Source organism: Artibeus jamaicensis, unplaced genomic scaffold (assembly GCF_021234435.1).
Source record: "Artibeus jamaicensis isolate MK-2021 breed Jamaican fruit bat unplaced genomic scaffold, CSHL_Jam_final contig_240, whole genome shotgun sequence".
Classification (NCBI taxonomy): domain Eukaryota; kingdom Metazoa; phylum Chordata; class Mammalia; order Chiroptera; family Phyllostomidae; genus Artibeus; species Artibeus jamaicensis.
This window is the reverse complement of record NW_026521506.1, coordinates 740948-761522: the sequence shown is the minus strand read 5'-3', so window position 1 is coordinate 761522 and position 20575 is coordinate 740948.

Below are 20575 nucleotides of genomic sequence, written 5' to 3'. Positions count from 1 at the left end.
TCAGAAGGACTACATACAGCATATGTCTAGGCAATAATGGAGTTGCCATGGTGAGGTGACTAGGAACTGAATTTTTAATTTAGCAAATTATGTCTTTCAGCTTCTATCAATTAGGCAAAGATGGAAGGCAGGGTGGGGAGAACAAGCCAAGGAAAACTAAGCCTAGCCCTGACCCTGGACTTGGCTTAGGTAGCTCAGTTGGTTAGATCATTGTCCCAGTATGCCAAAGTTGCAGGTTCTACCTCCAGCCCAGGGCCATACAAGGATCAACCAATGAATGCATCAATAAGTGGATTGATAAGTCAATATTTCTCTTTCTATTTCTCTCATTTCCTCTCTCTCTCTCTCAAACCAATAAAAAATTAGAAAAAGAAAACTAAGTTTTCTTTAAGGGACTAATTCAAATTTTAGGGTCATGTTATCTATATTGCAACTATGCTAGAAAATACCTGCTCCATGGTCTGGCCCCTCACCCTCCAGACTCTGCTTTGCTACTGGAGATTGCAAAATATCAACTTCCCAAAGCTTTGATTTTCAGATATCAAGAGTCAAACAGCGAGAGATATATTTTTCAGGTGGCAAGCCACTGGGGGTGGCAAGGATGAAACAGACACCATACAGTAAATAACAGAAGTTAGGCATCAAGCAAAAACTAAGTGGCAAAAACTATGTTCAATTAAGTTCTATTATTACATATTTTTTAAACCTGCAGTGTAGGCATAGTATAGTTATTCATAACCCATCTGCCTCCTACAGAGAGCTATGTTTTAAGGGTTGGAATGCAGTATCATTCAGATATAAAGATAAAAATCCCAGCCTTCCTGCAACAAAATGTGAATGCAGAGTTGCTCCTCCATAAGAATTATCTCCACTCCTTCAAACCTTGTGATTAAAAATATACTTTTGAGAGGGTCCTGGGCAAGTCAAGAGTGAAAGCTGTGACCAAAGAATAAGACATATGTAACTCACATATGTCATATGTGTGATTTATATGCATCCCTTGAATACATTAGCACAAGTCTTTGTTCTCTGATATCAGCTCTATCTGAGGAATCATCAAATGCAAACATAAAATTTGTTACTTCCTCTAGACAGGAATGATATCAAGGGAGAAAATTAAGCAGGTCAGTGGTAGCTCTGAAAAGCAAATGTGTGCATTTTGAAATTAATTGGTAAATAATAAATCAAAATATTTAAGAAAAAAGAGAAATTTAAAGAGAACCTTAGAACTGAAGAAATAGGGTTCATCTTGTGCTAATACTCAGCTAACAGGAAAGCAGCTCTCACTTTAGTGTCTTTCAGTAATGAGACCCAATGAAAACATCCAAATGACAGCTATGTCAGCTATTCATAAGACTTAGACCTCATCTAGTCCCACAGCTTTAAATACCACCTATATACCAATTATTCTCAAGTTTATTTTTCCAGCCATGACTTTCCCCAGATCTGTATGCTCAACCACCTACTTAATTGCAATTCCCAACATAACCAATAAGAAAATAACTACCATAAATTAAGAAAAGGAATTGAGGAGGGGATCAGCATAGTATAATAGAAAAAAACACAAAAGAATGAAATATTAAGAGAAATTGAAGGACAAAAATGATATAAGCAATATAAAAAACATTAAAATGGCAGAAGTCTTTCCTCATCAATAATCAGTTTAAATGTAAATAAGTTAAACTTACCTATTAAAAGATAAATTATCAGTATGGATTTTAAAAAATGATACATCTATATGTGCAAGGAAAAAGATGAGGAAATAGATTTCATTTAAATAGTAAGCAAAAGAGAGCTTTGTTTGAGTGGCTATACTAATAGCAGTCAAAATAAACTTTAAGTAAAAAATAATTACAAGGCCAAAAACAACATTATAAATTGATAAAAGTGTCAATTAATCAAGAAAATATAACAATTTAATAGACATACATGCACAAACAAAAAAAGCCTCAAAATATATGAAACAATCATTGACGGAACTGAAATAAGTAGTTCTACAGTAACAGTTAGAGACATCAATATTCTACTTTCAATAATGGATGCAACATCTAGACAGAAGATCAATAAGGTAATAGAGGACTTAAGCAACAATATAAACCAAATACACCAAACAGACATACTGAACACTCCACCCAACAAGAGCAGAATAGACACCCTTTTCAAGTGCAATTCAGAATAAACCATTTGTTAAGCTGCAAAAGAAGTCTTAATAAATTTTAAAAGATAGAAATTACACAAAATATCTTCTCTGACCACAATGTAATGATTCTAAAAAATTAATAATAGGAGGAAACTGGAAAATTCACAAATATGTGAAAATTAAACAACACACTCTTAACCAATATTTCAAAGAAAAAAACACAAGGTAAATCAGAAGATATGTTGATACAAGTGAAAATAAAACATAGCATACCAAAACTACTAGGAGGCAGTGAAAGCAGTGCTCAGAGGAAACTGCACCACTCCAAACGCACACATTAAAACAGGACATACATCTCAAACCAATAACCTAAATTTATACCTTAAGGAATTACAAAAAGAAAAGTAAACTAAACCCATAGCTAACAGAAACAATAAATAATAAAGGTTAGAGCAAAGATCAATGAAACACAAAATAGAAAATAAAAAAGATCAATAAAACCACAATATGAGCTTGTTGAAAGATCAACAAAATTGACAAACCTTTACTTATACTAAGCAAAAATGAAAAAATACAAATAATGAAAAACATTCAGAAATAATATTATTCCAAACATCACAGAAATAAAAAGAATTATAAATAAATACTATTAACAATTTTATGACAACAAATCACCAAACTACTAAATGACTTAATATGAAATAGAAAATCTGAAGAGAGTTGTAAAAAATAAGGACACTGAACCAATGATCAAAAACTTATCAACAAAGAAAATTCCAGAACCAGATGGACTTCTACAAACATTTAAAGAAGAATTAACAGTATTGGTCTCCTCTTTACTCAAGCATTATTGATCTTTCAGTCGCAAGAATACATAAACTTTCTTCCTGTCATGCATTCTAATTCCTAGAATCCTGTTCTCTCATATTTTTAAATAACTGGCTTATTCTTTTTTGTAATTAATTCATTTTTTCTTTATTTTTATTGTTGACACTGTTGCAGATAACCCATCTTCCCCACCTTTGCGGCCCCCTTCTACCAGCCCTCTAATTCCTTTCCCTCTGGCCATCACCATACTGTTGTCTGTGTCCATCGGTTATGCATATACATTCTTTTACTAATCCGTTTACCTTCTTTCATCCAGTCCTTCCCTCTGACAGCTGCATTCATGCTTCTGTTTTGTTCATCAGTTTATTTTGTTCATTAGATTCCATATATAGGTGAGATCATACGGTATTTGTCTTTCTCTGACTAGCTTATTTTATTTAGCATAATAACCTCTAGGTCCATCACGCTGTCACAAAGGATACTAAGAGTTCCCTCTCTTTTATGGCAGAATAGTATTCCATTGTGCAAATCTATCACAGTTTTTTTTAAGACTTATTTTCAGAGAGGGGAAGGGAAGGAGAAAGGGGGAGAAACAGCAATGTGTGGTTGCTTCTCATATGCCCACTACTGGGGACCTGGCCTGCAACCCAGGCATGTGTCCTGACTGGGAATCAAAGTGGCAGCCCTTTGGTTCATAGGCCAACACTCAATCCACTGAACCACACCAGCCAGGGCTATGAAAGCTTTTTTATCCACTCATCTATTAATGGGCACTTGGGCTGTTTCCAGGCCTTAGCTATTGTAAATAATGCTAATATGAACATAAAAATGCATATATTCTTTTGAATTGGTGTTTCAGGATTCTCAGGACATATTCCCAGAAGTGAGATAAGTGGATCAAAAGGCAGTCCCATTTTTAGTTTTCTGAGGAAATTCCATACTGTTTTCCACAGTGGCTGCACTGGTCTGCATTCCCACAAACAGTGCAGTAAGGTTACCTTTTCTCCACATGCACACCAGCACTTGTTGTTTGTTGATTTGTTGATAGTGGCCATCAAAGTATACTACAAGGTGACTGTAGTCAAAACAGCCTCATACTGGCATAACAACAGGCATATGGATAATTGAAACAGAAGGGAGTGCACAGAAATTAATCCATGTCTATATGGTCAATTAATACTTGACAAAGGAAGCAAGAGTATACAATGGAGTAAAGAGAGTCTCTTCAATAAATGATGTTGGGAAAATTGGGAAGATAAATACAAAAAAGTAAAACTAGACCACCAACTTACACCATACACAAGAATAAACTCCAAATGGGTAAAAGACTTAAGTGTAAGTCACAAAACAATAAAAATCCTAGGTAGTAAAATCCAAGACATCTTTTGGAGCAATATTTTTGCAGATAGGTCTCCTAGGATAATGGAAATAATGTAAAAAAAATAAACGAATGACACTAAATCAAACTAAAAAGCTTCTGCACAGCAAAAGAAACCATCAAGAAAATGAAAAGGACCTGGCTGGTGTAGCTCAGTGGATTGAGCACGGGCCTGCGAACCAGAGGATCACGGTTCGATTCCCAGTCAGGGCACATGCCTGGGTTGCAGGCCAGTTCCCTGCAGGCCAGTTCCCAGCAGGGGACACACTAGAGGCAACCATACATTGATGTTTCTCTCCCGCTCTCCTTCCCCTCTAAAGATAAATAAAATCTTTAAAAAAAAGAAAATGAAAAGGAAATCCACTGTATAGGAGAACATATTTGCCAATGATATACCTCATAAGGAGTAAATTTCCAAAATATATAAAGAACTCACACAACTCAACACCAAGAAGACAAACAATCCAATTAAAAAATGGGCAAAGGACCTGAATAGACATTTCTCTTATGAGGACAGACAGATGGCCCATAGACATATGAAAAGATGTTCAACATCAGTAATCATCAGAGAGATGCAAATTAAAACCACAGTGAGATATCACCTCACACACACTAGAATGGATAACTGGCCTATTCTTATCTTCAAGTCTCAGTTTAATTGTTTCTCCTTTCATAGAGGCCTTTCCTGAATCATGGTAATAGTTCCTCTATATTTATTATTTATTATAGCATGCAGTTTATTTAAGAACCTTTATCCTGAAATTAACCTTCCTCATCTGTTTACTGTTTGATCGCCTATCTCCCTTCCCACTAAATTAAAGTGCCATGAGGGCAGAAGCCCTGTTCATCTTATTTTCAGTTGTATAGCCTGAGCCTAACAAAGTATCCAACACACAGTAGGCACTCAGCAAATTTTGGTGAATAAATAAAAAGATAATACTTTATAAAAGGTTAGATATTAATCAGTGACAAAAAAATTGGAACAAGAAATAACTAGGTTTCAAGGTAATATTCTAGCAAAATATATTTATTTCTGACCTATTATATGCTTCTCTTCCTACTCCAGCCTTTTAAAAATATAAAGCATTAAATATTTTCCTAGAAATATAATAGTAAGAATTTTTTCCTAACTATAGCTAGATACCATCTTTTGGCATTATTCTTCAGATAACCAAATATCATATTTCCTTTGAAGAACCTAAAAAACCCAAACTATTAATGCTTTATTTGGACATAAACTTATGGTGATAAACTAAAGTCATTCTAGATAATATTAATAAGTAGCAGAGAATATGTATTAGCATTCTCTAAAGGAAGATGCTGAATAGTTAACACACTGTCTGAGTGTAATGTATAGGCATATAACTCTAAAATACAGAGTATATCATTAGTCTACATTCTCACCAGAGACCCAGACCACACTGAAATGAGAGGGCAAAGTGACAAAATCTCAGTTACATTTTCAGGTTGTTTTGCCTGAATTATTTTTTATTTTTTAAAAGATTTTATTTCTTTATTTTTGGAGAAGGAGAAAAAGAGAAACATCGATGTGGAAGAGATACATGAATCAATTGCCTCTCATGCATCCCAAACTGGGGGCCTGGCCCACAACCCAGGCATGAGCCCTGATTGGGAATCAAACCAGTGACCTTTTAGTTTGCAGGCGGGCACTCAATCCACTGAGCCACACCAGCCAGGGCAGATTTTTTTAAAATGCTGATTTAGATTTCTAAAATTCTTACCCACAACTGTCTAAAGGCCAGATGTTCTGGACAAATACTTTGTAATTCCACAAGCTCTCATAATTAAAATAACTCCAAAATTTAATTGCAGCACTTGTACTACTATGAGATAAAAGCACGATCCAACTCTATGCTTTATTAGCAGTGTGAAGAGAAAACAAGAGCCATAAATATTATCAGCAGTTAGAACTTATTCACATACCTAAAAATATTATTTTAGAATTTTTTGACATTTCAGAAATAATGTGTATTGAATGCTTACAATGAACCAGGTTTTTCTAGAAATATGTAAATTTATATTGCATCTAAATCTCACAATAATTCTAAGAGGTAGGTAATCAACTCTACTGCTAAAGAAACCAAGACTCTGGAATGTTAAATAACTCACCAAATGAAAAACTTAGAAGCTGAAGCAATGTAGTCTGACTCCAACATTAAAGCTATTAATAGTTATTCCATAATACTCAAGAAAAAAATTAACTAGGAAAAAATAAATTCTATTGAGGATTTAATATCAAAAACAATGTATCTTATTAAAATCACATACTCTGCAAGTAAGTTTATGGAGCCAACATCCTTGACTCTCTTTATTCAACGTCATTTAAGTCTGAAAGTTTCCTTCATGGCCTTTAATAGTATTATCTAAAAGGGATATGGATTATATATCTTAATATCTATATATGTCAACATCAGTTCAACAGGCTCACTTAATATGCACAACTTTATGTAGTTCCACCCATACTTTTCTGTCCCCTTTCCAACTGAGAGTCCTGAACAACAGGGATTAAGATGCTGATGGCAAAAGCCATCATTTCATGTCAAAAGAGAAGGGGAGAAATTTCTATGAACAATAAAATAGTGATTGCATTTCCAGGAAGTAGCAAACCATTTACCCTTAGGTTTCTTTGTGGTGGACATAAATTCTGCCAGTTAAGACACTATTTCAACAACTTTTGTAGCCTTGGATTACAGTTTACTATTACTGACCTTGAAGCTAACCACTATATCTATCTCCACTCTAATAAAAACTACTTCTGGATAAGTACAAGAGCTAGGACTTCATTTGCTACAGAGATAACTCAGATGCTATAGGCTTCCAATTTCTATTTCTCTTACCACCTTGGTATAAGTGTTGTATCTTTTCTCCTGAGATAATCATATAAACCATTAATTGGAACTACCTCAGGGGGAGCCAGAGGAAGATATTCAATGTAAGGCCTCTTCTGCAATCTCCCACCAGCATTAAGGACCCCAATAACATTAGGCAGTTCTACTTTCCTCCAGAGAGATAAAGGAGAATTCCTGCTTCCAAAGAGGTCAGGAATAAAATGGTAGAGGTAGGAATGCTCTGACCTAGTAACAAAACTTTTTATCTAGTAATAAAAATATTCTAATGTGTTAACTTAATTGTTCTGGCACTATATCAAAATAGCTACATCAAAATGCCTCCAGTATCTAAAATGTCCATATCTTAATTGTGCCCTAGACTTCTCGTTCTGTGATAAGATGGAGGAGCAGATGCACTTGCCCATATTTCTCCCACTAAGTTCTATTAACAATCCTGAATGTGATATAAGATAATTCTGAAAAGTAGAAAAGAGAAAGACCAGGTAGGGACTTTGAGACCCAAGGAATGGTATGGTATTAGATTCTCTGGGTTTTATTTTTGTTTAATATACCCTGAATTGGGTACAATAAAATCCAGCAACCAGTACACAGCAATAACCGCTCCAAGAAAAGCCTGCTCTCTGTAACTAAAGAATCAGGATAAAGGTAGTCTAGTAAGACAGGAAACTTTTAGACAATAATAATCCTACTCTAGGCAAACACCATGGAAAAAAGAGTGGGTAAATGGTTTGCTACTTCCTGGAAATGCAATCATCACAATCCATGACAGGATAGGCCAAGCAAGAAACAGATTTCTACTTCTGCAAAGCTATAACTAGGTACCTCTTCCCCTCTACCAGGGTAGTGACAGAGAAGGCTAGGTAAATAGCCAGAACTTTCACTGGCTCAGTGGTAAAGAGGCTCTCCTTCCATGAGTACTGTTGAGGACATATCAGAAGTAATAGTGAGATACCCCTTTGTACCCTCTGACTCCAGCTAGGGTGGTATCAGCAAAACCTTTGGGAGGACTTGAAATTCTATCCTTGCTCAAAAATAACAAGGTGCTTCTCCTGGGATGTCAAAGGTGGCCTAGTGTAAAACAAGGACTTCTATCTTTAACTAGCATGATGAGGTAGTGTGTCATTTCCCACTCTTGTGTGGTGACAGAGGAGTCCTATAAAGCAGAAGATGCAATAAAATCTAGAGTCTTGTAACATAATACCCAAAATTGTTCAGGATATAATGCAAATAATCATTCATCATATTAATAATCAGGAAAATCTCAACATGAAAATAACTAAAGAAAATCAACAGATGAGAACAGGATGATACAAATAGTAGAATTATCTGACAAGGATTCAAAGTAATCATCATAATGCTTCAATGAACAATTATGAAAAAGCTTGAAGAAAACGAAAAGGTAGAAAGTCCTAGCAAAGAACTGGAAGATATAAAGAAAAAAGCAAACTTTTAAATTGAAACACATTAAAGAGAAACACTCACTACTGAGGACCAATAGTAGAATGGAGTTTCTACTATTAACAGGCTTTCAGTGAACTTATGACAGTAGAAATAAGGCAGTTCAAGATAGGACAATAGAAATTACCCATTCTGAGCATGAGATTAAAATAAACAGATAAAAAACACACAGGGGGACCTCTGCTACAATAACAAAAAAATCTAACATTCAAGTCATCAGAGTCTCATAAAATAAGAAGAAAAAACATGGTGCTAAGGTAGCATTAAAAGAAATAATGACTTAAAATTCACCAAACTTGGCAAAACACATAAGCCTAAACATTCAATAAACTGAGAAAAGCTTAAACAGGATAGACCCAAACAAGTCTGTGCCAAAATACATTATCGAAGACCTGAAAATTAAAGACAAAGAAAATTCTAGAGAACATCAAGAGAGAAATGACACCTTACTTTCTGGAGAAAAAAATAACAACTCAAATGATAGCATAGGTCTCATGCAAGTTCAGGTGAGTTCACTTAAGAGGTATGAGCTCTGTACTCTGCATAACCCCACTGACATGACAAAGGCTTTACCTTAAGGCCAGAGGAAGTGGCATACTTTTTTTGAAAGGTGTAAGCAAAAAACAAACAAAAAACCCCTATCAATCCAAAATTTTATATCCAATGACACTATACTATATGGCAAAATAATAAATCAAAACTATCTAAGATGAAGGAAAATTCAGAGAACTTGTCACCAGCGAATCTACCCTAAAAGAACAGCTAAAGGAAATTCTTGAAACAAAAAGGAAATGATAAAAGAAGGAATCTTGAAATATCAAGAAAGAAGAAAGTACAATGCAAAAAGTTTGGTAAATACAGACATTCTTTTTGCTCTTTGTTCTCTATACACCAACAATGAACTTTCTAAAAAAGAAATAAAACAAACTTCCAGCCAAGATGGAGACGTAGGTGGAAACACTGTGCCTCCTGGCACAACCAAGTTTAAAGACAACAAAGATTTAGTAACAAAAGTGCAAACAAAACACATAAAATTGAATTGTACGGAAGTCCAACAACAACGAATCATTTATCCAGACCCATAAGAGGGGCAGAGTCAGCGGCTGGTAAAGCGGGGTCATGCAGGAAAAAGTGGTGGCTGCCAGAGCAACCCAGGTGAACAGGCAGCAGATGGCAGAACCCAGGTGTGGGATGGCAACAAATGGAACCAGTGAGGGCCAAGGCAGCTAGCTGACCATGGTCACACATTTGTGCATAGATGAAACAGGCAGAGGAGTGAGCAGTGAGACAGACCACGCAGGCCCCAGAGGTGGGAATTAAAGCCTAAAAGCACCAATTGGAAAAGCTTTCGAGGTCGAGGTGCTGGGAGAAGCTCCCAGACTCAAAGAGAGTTTGTTGGAGAGACCCACAGGGTCCTGGAGGGTGCATAGGCTGGCACATCCTGGAACCAGCACCAGAAGGGCCCAATTTGCTTGCAGGAAGCAGCAGAGGGAACCGAAATCTGAGAGAGAGTGTGGAACAAGCGCCATTGCCCCTCTGTGACCCCACTCCCACATACAGTATCGCAACCCAGGAACATGGGTTGCTGCACCTTGGTGAACACCTAAGGCTCTTCCCCTCATATGTAACAGGTGCAAACAGACCAAAACACTGTGGCTCAAGAGCAGCTCAAAGACCCAGAGCCAATACTTCTAAGTGACCAAGAAATAGCCAACCTATCAGATGCACAATTCAAAACACTGGTGATCAGGATGCTCACAGAACCAGTTGACTTTAGTGACAAATTAGAGGAACATATGAAGGCTAAACTAAGTGAAATGAAAAGAAATGCACAAGAAACCAATAATGCTGGAAAGGAAACTGGGATTAAAATCAAGGGAGTGGACCAGAAGGAAGAAAAAAATGACCAAACAGAAAAGAATGAAGAAACAGGAATTCAATAAAAGTGAGGAGAGGCTTAGGAACCTTCAGGACATCTTTAAACATTCCAACATCCCAATTATAGGGGTACCAGAAGGTGAAAAGGAATAGAAACAAGTGGAAAACTTATTTGAACAAATAATAAAGGAGAATTTCCCCAATCTGGCAAAGGCAATAGACTTCCAGGAAATCCAGGAAGCTCAGAGAGTCCCAAAGAAGTTGGACCCAAGAAGGAACACACCAAGGCACATCATCATTACATTAGCCAAGATGAAAATGAAGGAGAGAATCCTAGAAGCAGCAAGAGCTAAGGGGACAGTCACCTACAAAGGAGTTCCCATCAGACTGTCAGTGGATTTCTCAAAAGACACCTTACAGGCCAGAAGTGGCTGGAAAGAAGTGTTCCAAGTCATGAAATCCAAAGACCTACATCCAAAATTGCTCTATCTAGCAAAGCTTACATTTAGAATGGAATGGCAGATAAAGTGCTTCTCAGATAAGATCAAATTCAAGGAGTTCATCATCATCAAGCCCTTATTATATGAAATGTTAAAGGGACTTATCTAAGAAAAAGAAGATAAAAAATATGAACAGTGAAAGTACAGCAAACTAAAACTTATTAACAACCACACCTAAAACAAAAGCAAACTAAGAGGACAGCTAGATCAGGAGTGGAAGCATAGAAATGGAGATCACAAGGAGGGTTAGCAACAGGGGAGTGGGAGGAGGAGAAGAGGGGAGAAGGTGCAGAGAATAGGTAGCATAGATGGTAGGTAGAAAATAGATAGGGGGAGGGCAAGAATAGTATGGGAAATATAGAATCTAAAGAACTTATGACACATGGACATAAACTAAAGGGGGGAATGGTGAGGGAGGGGATGTGCAGGGTGGAGGGGAATGAAGGAGGAATGGGACAATTTTAAATATTTTATTTATTTATTTTTCAAGAGAGAGGAAGGGAAGGAGAAAGAGAGGGAGAGAAATATCAATGTATGGTTGCCTCTTATGCATCCCCCGCTGGGAACTGGCCAGCAACCCAGGCATGTGCCCTGACTGGGAATCGAACCTTGATACTCTGGTTCACAGGCCCGCGCTCAATCCACTGAGCTACACCAGTCAGGGCAAGAATGGGACAATTTTAATGGCATAATCAATAAAATATATTTTTAAAAACAAAACAATCTCATTTGCAATATTAAAACAGTAAAATACTTAGGAATAAGCTTAACCAAGGAAGTGAAAAATCTATACACTGTAAACTAGAGAACACTGTTTTAAGAAATTGAAGAAAATACAGACAAATAGGAAAGACAGCCCATATTCATGGATCAATAGAATTAATCTGTTATACTATCTAAAGCCATCTGTAGGTTCAATCCAATTTCTATCAAAATTCCAATACCTTTTTTCACAGGAAGTTTTTAAAATATAAAATTTATATGGAATTGCAAAAGACCCTGAATAGCCAAAGAAATGTTAAGGACATCAAAGTTGGAGGCATCACACTTCCTGAGTTTAAACCATGTTACAAAGCTGTTGTAATCAAAACAGTATGGTAGTGGGATAAAAACAGACACATATACTAGCGGGACAGATTTGAGGACCCAGTAATAAACCTATGCACAGATGGTAAAATGATATGTGATAAGAGATCCAAGAATAGAAAATGGAGAGAGGACAGTCTCTTCAATAAATGGTGTTTGGAAAACTGGATAATCACAGGCAAAAGAAAGCAACTGGAACCCTATTTTACACCACTTACAGAAATTTACTTGAAACAGAACTTAAACATAAGACCTGAAACCATAAAACTCCTAGAGAAAATCATAGGAAAAAGTTTCCTTGATATAGGTCTTGGCAATGATTTTTATAGATAGGATACCAAAAACACAAGTAACAAAAGAAAAAATAATCAAATGGGATTTTATCAAACTAAAAATCTTAAGAATCAATCAAGAAAATGAAAGGGCAAGCTACAGAATAAGAGAAAGTTTTTTCAAATCATCTATCTGATAAGGGATTAATATTCAAAACATATAAAGAATTTATAAAACTCAATTTAAAAAATACAAGTAATCCAATTTAAAAATGGGCAGAACTAATAAATATTCTTCCAAAGAAGACATACAAATGGTCAACATATACATGAAAGATGTTCAACATCACTAATAATCAGGGAAATTCAAATGAAAACCACAATGAGATATCATAATACCTCCTAGAATGCCTGTTATTTTTTAATTTACTTTTTTATTGATTATGCCATTACAGTTGTTCTATTCCCCCCTTCATTCCCCTCCACCCTACCCCCCGTCCCCACCATTAACCCCCTTTAGTTTATGACCATCTGTCTCAAGTTCCTTAGATTCTGTATTTCCCATACTATTCTTGCCCCCCCATCTATTTTCTATCTACTGTCTACGCTACTTATTTTCCGTACCTTCTCCCCCCTTCTCCTCCTCCCACTCCCCTGTTGCCAATCCTCCTTGAGATCTTCATTTCTATGTTTCCACTCCTGATCTACCTGTCCTTTTAGTTTGCTTTTGTTTTAGGTGTGGTTGTTAATAACTGTGAGTTTGCTGTCCTTTTACTGTTCATGTTTTTTAACTTCTTTTTCTTAGATAAGACCCCTTAATATTTCATATAATAAGGGGTTGGTGATGATGAACTCCTTGAATTTGACCTTATCTGAGAAGCACTTTATCTGTCCTTCCAGACATCTTTAAATGCTCCAACATCCGAATTTTAGGGGTACCAGAAGGGGGAAAGGAACAGCCACCAGTGGAAAACTTATTTGAACAAATAATAAAGGAGAATTTCCCCAATAGACTTCCAGGAAATCCAGGAAGCTCAGAGAGTCCCAAAGAAGTTGGACCCAAGAAGGAACACACCAAGGCACATCATCATTACATTAGCCAAGATGAAAATGAAGGAGAGAATCCTAGAAGCAGCAAGAGCTAAGGGGACAGTCACCTACAAAGGAGTCCCCATCAGACTGTCAGCAGATTTCTCAAAAGAGACCTTACAGGCAAGAAGGGTCTGGAAAGAGGTATTCCAAGTCATGAAATCCAAAGACCTACAACCAAGATTGCTCTATCCAGCAAAACTTTCATTTAGAATGGAAGGACAGATAAAGTGCTTCTCAGATAAGATCAAATTCAAGGAGTTCATCTCCGCTCCTCGTACTTAACGGGTGTGAAGAGACCAAAAATGGCTCAAGAAGATCTCAAAGCCCCAGAGCCTATAAATCTAAGCGATGAAGAAATAGCAAAACTCTCAGACGCACAGTTGAAAACACTGGTGATCATAATCCTCACAGAACTGGTTGATTATAGCCACAAATTAGAGAAACATATGAAGATGAAACTAATTGAAATGAATGGAATTGCACAGGAAACCAATAGCGATGAAAAGGAAACTGGGACTCAAATCAATGGAGTGGACCAGAAGAAAGCAAATAATGGCCAAACAGAAAAGAGTGAAGAAGCAAGAATTCAAAAAAATGAGGAGAGTCTTAGAATGCCTGTTATTAAAAATTAAGAGATGACGAGCATTGGTGAGGAACCTATGTACCTTTGATACTTTTGATTACTATGACCTTTGATAAATTGCCTAACATGTCATTAGTTTCCTTATCTATAAAACTGGATAATAGTAGCACCTACTTTGTAGTAATCTTCTGAGTTTTAATATGAGACCATTTGTTTACATTTTACACAGAATGTTACACAAAGTAGTCAATAAATGTTAACAGGAGCACTTAATATAATTTAATTCAAACAACAGCACCTACTCTACTTCTGTGGAAGATCAGCCCAATATAGCATAACCTACTTAGCCATGCCTGGCTAAAGTCATTATCAGAGCTGAAACTGCAGAAGCTACTTTTATTTCAGCTCTTCCTTCCACAAATGAATGTTGATGATAAGTACAGAGGCAGTCAGACACACAAAGAAAGGTGGATATGATGTACCATAAGCTCATCTAGGATGTGTTCCCAGCAAAAAAGAATTGAATCTGTCCTGTTTTACAGAGGCATAAAAAGGGAGCCAAGAAATATGCACATTTTGCTTTACGTGTGAAGAGTCAACCACAGCAGAAGCCCAAGGAAAAGATTCACCACCACCCCAATACATACCCAAATCCTAAAGTGCAGATCAAATAAGCCCTCACTTTATTCCTGAGGCATCTTGGGAATCTTAATCAGGAGAAAATCTACTCACACAGAGAGTAGCAGGAGTCATAACTATTGGCATCATATAATGGTTACCAAGTTTTGAGTTACTATCACCCACTAAGTGAGAGCCAGCCTCTCTCACTCACACATAAGCATGCTGAACTCAGTCAAGACTTAACAGAACAAGTGCTGCTTCTAACATCTGCTCCTGGACTCCATTCTAACTCTTCATTGTCCAGTTATAGGCTATAGATGTGGGTCTTCCTGAAAGGAAAGATGACTAAGGAAAGAAGTAGTCTTTCATAGCTTTATGTTACAATCTGCTATTGACAAATGTATGGGTCCAGCTTTGAGGTCATAACTCTCATTTCCTCTCTGTTTCCTCTACATCTACTTGGAGAGTAGCTTTCTGTATGCAGTGAATAATTTTTTACAACAATTACTACCTACCATTTATTTAGCACTTATTATATATGAAGTACCATACCATGACCTTTATGCTCATTGTTCTTAATCCTTCAGTAATGTTACATGTACTCACTATTATCCCCACTTTACAAAGGGTAAAACTGAACTTATTCAAAAAGACTAATTTATCTGTTTGAGGTCATATAGCTAATTAGTGATAAAGCCATGATTCAAACAGATCTGCCTGGCTGGCTTGAAACCTATACTTGGTACTATGTAATATTGCCACCTAGAAAAAAAGTTTCGTATGCATGAAACTAACTTAAAGGTATAAAGTCCACATCAATTAGGCAATGTGAAATGTAGTAATGAGAGACTGAGAGGGACTTAATACAATTCAGAAATAAGAGCTACAACCTTTAGTTCTCAGATTATATTGGGTTGACCAAAATATTCATTTAGTTTTTTCCACACAGTGGCTCTAGTAGTGCTTAGTGTCTTTAACTTCATTAGAAACAATTTTGTTAGATTGTATTGTGACAGCTGTTACATCAACATACATTAAAAATTTATCAAAATTGATTAATTTTTCTGCAGCCATTTTAATATTGAAGATGGAAGAAAATACGTAACATTTTTGGCATATTATGCTTTGTTATATCAAGAAAGGTAAAAATGCAACTGAAACATAAAAAAGATTTGTGCAGTGTATGGAGAAGGTGCTGTGACTGATCAAATGTTGTCAAAAGTGGTTTGTGAAGTTTCTTGGTATTGTTGACATTTTGGCCAAATACTTTTTTTGCTGTGGGGCTGTCTTATGCACTGGAAGGTGTTTAGAAGCACCCTTGGCCTCTACCCACTAGAAGCCAATAGCAGGAGATAGCTGACATACTCAAAATATACAAATCAACCAAGTTATTGGTGAAAATGAAAAATGTGTCTTTTATTTTATGGAAAAAAAACATACAGACTTTGTGGCCAACCCAATATATCTGCTCCTGATTCAATCTTTCCATGTCTGTTGGAAAGGTCAACATTCACTTTCCCATTTTACTTGGCTCCCTCTTGGTCACCTAAGAAGAGTCTGTCTACTGGTCCCTAGATTCAGGTTAAGTAGATTGGTATGTCAGTCTGGTTCCAATCATGAGTAATAAATGGCATAATAATTTTAACATGGAGATTTTAATGTAAAGTTATTAATTACAACAGGAGATTGGAGTAACAAAGGATTGACTACAAAGAAGCAAACAGAAATCTAAATACAGAAATAGCATATAAATCACTATCCCTAAGGGGCAATCACTATCCCTAAGGTGGAGATAGAATGTCCAAGGAGAGCTCCTCCTCACCCCCATAACTTCCCTCCACCAGCGCTGAGATCCAGACATAGATGGAGAGTGCATAGCCATGGCTAACTGGATGGCAGAGAAGTTGCTATGGTGCTACACCAGTAAAAGTTACTAGAACTCTGCTCTTCAGAACTTGTCAGAAACTCGGTCTCATGGAGGTTCATGGGAAGTATCTCATCTGAGGCGCTCCACTACAAAAACTAAGAACGTGTTACCAGGGGAAGCTTTGGGCAGCTGGGAGCTGCTAGATCCCATGCACTACAGAATCAGACACTGGAGAAGCCACTCACACTCCAGGACCTGGACACTAGGGAAGCCACTTGCCTTGCAGAAGCCTGCTATGTGAGCACATTGGAACCAAAAGGCAAAAACTGTTTTCTTCTTTTATTGTCTCACTAGTACCAGGTAACAAAACTTAATATCATGATATCTAGAAAAGGAAAAACACTTAAAAGGCCTAGATTTACTCTCACAGATAAAATTAAAAAACTGCTACTGTCAGATCTGTTAAACCTTGGTAGGTTCTTGAGCAGCTTCTTTCTCCTGGCTCTAATTTCTACCTAATGCTATGCCTTCTCTCCTCTTCTCCTCTGCCTCCTGCCCAGGAAAAAAAAACTAATTAAATGTATTTTTATAATTTTAATTTGTTCTGATTCCAGTTAATAATAAATACACATTATAGGAAAATTGAAAAATCTCACTACTTTTAGAGAAGTAAATTTAAAACACCTCTAACTCAACCCAAGAGATGACAATTAAAATTTTAATGTATGTCCTTCTATATACAGAGAAAAATACATACATATATATTCCAAACATATGTATACTTACCCCTGTGTGCACTCTATATAGATATATTTAGATAGGTGTATATGTAGATATAAATGTAGAAATATTTTTAAAAGCAAAAGGACACAAATACTGTCTAGGTATCCTTTTGACTTTATCCTGTAAGACTAAAAGTGAAACCAAAAATGTTGACATCCATGCTGCTTGTCGCCACCAGAACCAATAAGCACAGACAGGAATTGAATCTTTATGGGCACTTTATTCAACTGGATGACAATCTGAGAAGACTGTGGCTTATGTATCCAAAAACAACAGCTTAGACTTCATTTCAAGCCAGCTTTTTTTATAAAGAGGAAAAAGTGTAGTTAAGAGGTTTGGGAAAAGGTTAATCAGATAAAAGCTGCACTGGGCAATTTTCCCTGCACCATTTCATCTGTTGACCAGTGTCCTGGGTGAACAGGTGTCTCTCCTTAGAACACAATGGTTCAGATACCATTTTGATTACTCACAGTCCCCATGAGGAACAAGGGTCTAATTGCTTGTGGTCTCCTGGAGTCAGGGTGGGTCATATCTTCAGTTCCTGAAACAATAGCTTTTTACATGCATTACTAAGCTTATTAACTATTACCTAAAAGGAAAACTTTTCAACTCTTGAGTTCTCCATCGAAAGTATTGTGTATCTTCCACAGAAGATCAAGGGAAACAGATGCTTTGTTTTGTCATAATCATTAATCCTTAACAATGTAACAGTTTATAGTGGTTAAGAGCAGAGTTCAACAAACATCCACAGGCCTTCCACTCGTTTTGTAAATAAAATGTTATTGGGACACAGCCATACCCATTAATCTATGTATTGTTTATGGATGCTGTTATGCTACAACAGTGTTGAGTAGTTACATCATAGACCATATAGCCCACAAAACCTACAACATTTACTATCTGTCCCTTTACAGAAAAAATTTTGCCAATCCCTAGTTTGGAGCATGGAATCTATAGTTAGACTGCCTGTCCTAAAATTCTAGCTCCAAAACTGGCTAAATATATGCCTTAGGCAAGTCACTTCAACTCTCTGAGGCCCAGTTTCCTCATCTTTATAAAATGGAAATAATAACAACACCTAATTCATAGGGCTATTGGAAAGATAAAATGAAATGTAAGATGCTAATCACTGTTGCAAAATTAAAACCTAGTAAATGTTTGCTACTGTTATTTTTTTAAAGCATACCAAATATCAAACACAATAATCACACACAGTATATCTTTGGCCCAGTACCATACCCTGGAGAGATGGACTTAATCAGCTGTATCTTTCTCTTGTTTTTCTTTCAGTACACAAAATGGAGCCTTAAAGAAACAGAAAATCAGCCTATTTATATAAAATGGAAGTGTGCCAATTCCTTCCCTTAGGAGAAGCCCTAGCACAAGGAGACTGAATCCCTTACCCATTCAGTCAGCAGAGCCAAAGTGAGAGCAGTAAAATAGGTTTAAAACAAAGCTAGACCTGGACATAAATATATAATATGCTTCACTATATAAAAGCTGCAGGAATTTCCCCAACCTCATACCACAGTTCCATTTCAGCATCAGTGAGAAGGCTTTCTTGTTCCTCAAGCTGACACATTCCTAGCAACATCACTACACCAAAGGTGTAGTAACTCATTCCTCTCTTCACCTACTAACTAATTTTAAACCATCAAAAAAAAAAACCTGACAATACCAGATGATAAAGACATAGTTTGGTTCAAGTTAAAATTAAAAAGTAATTGTATCATAATTTGTTTTATTAAGTCTATTTTTTCAACTTTTAAAACAAGTATTTACTTGAAACTTTGAAACTTCTTTGATGGTATTATAAAGTACTATAGAAATAGAAGACAGGTTTACCTGGATAAATTGCTTTGGATAAACAACATAACTCCAGGAAACATGAGGACTGAATTATTTCCATTCTCTGAAATAAGTCATTATCAAACTGTACCAATTAACAGAGAATTATTGGGTGAGAATAGAGTGGGAATTATGGCATTGTAACCATGAAGAGAAGGAATAAATGGCATAGCTGATATTTGGGTCTTTTGCTTCATGACCTAACATGCCCTTAAACACTAAACTATTAATACCTGTAACATGTAAATGCTTAGTAACTATTTAATAAACTATTAAACTGCTCTTGCCTCTTCCTAGGATTTTCTTTCCTTTGCATCAGCATCTGTGAAAACATAGTCTATTTAAAAAAATATTTTATGTATTTATTTTTAGAGAATGTGTGGGAGAAAGAGAGGGAGAGAAATATCAATGTGTGATTGCCTCTTGTGCACCCACAACCCAGACATGTGCCCTGACTTGGAATTGAACCAGCGACTCTTTGGTTCACAGGTCAGAGCTCAATACATTGAGCCACACCAGACAGGGCTCATTGTCTATTTTTAAAGGACCAGCTCAAATGCTACCACCTCCATGACACCATCCCTGATCTACTCTTTCCCATCCTCAAAGACTCTGTTGTAATACAGCAAAGGCAGTCCAGCCAGGGAAGTTCATAGCAATACAGGCCTACCTAAAAAAGATAGAAACATTTCAAATAAATAAACTAACACTACATGTACAAGAACTGGAGGGACAACAACAAAGCTCAGAGTGAGTAGAAGGAAAGAAATAAACAAAATCAAGCAAAATTAAGAGAGATATAGAGACTAAAACAACAATCAAAATAATCAATAAATCCAGGAGCTGGTTCTCTGAAAAGATAAACAAAATCAACAAGCCTTTAAACAGACTCATCAAGAAAAAAAGAGAGGGGACCTAAATAAAATCAGAAATGAAAGAGAAAAGATTACACCTGATACCACAGAGATATAAAAGGATTGTAAGAAATTATTACAAACAACTATATTCCAAGAAACTTGAAAACCAGAGCTAAATGAACAAATTTCTACAAAAATATAATCTCCCAAAACTAGTGAAGAAGAAGCAGAAAGCCTGAACAGACCAATAACAGCTGATAAAATCAAAGTAGTAATCAAAAAGCTCCTGGCACACAAAAGCCCTGGACTGGATGGTTTCACATACAATTTTATAAAACACTTAAGGAAGAGTTAACCCCTATCCTTCTCAGACTATTCAAAAAATATCCAAGAAGAGAGAAGACTCCCTAACTCTTTTTACAAAGCCAGCAACATCCTAATTCCAAACCAGATACGGATACAATCAAGAAAGAAACCTATAGGCCAATATCGCTGATGAACATAGACATTAAAT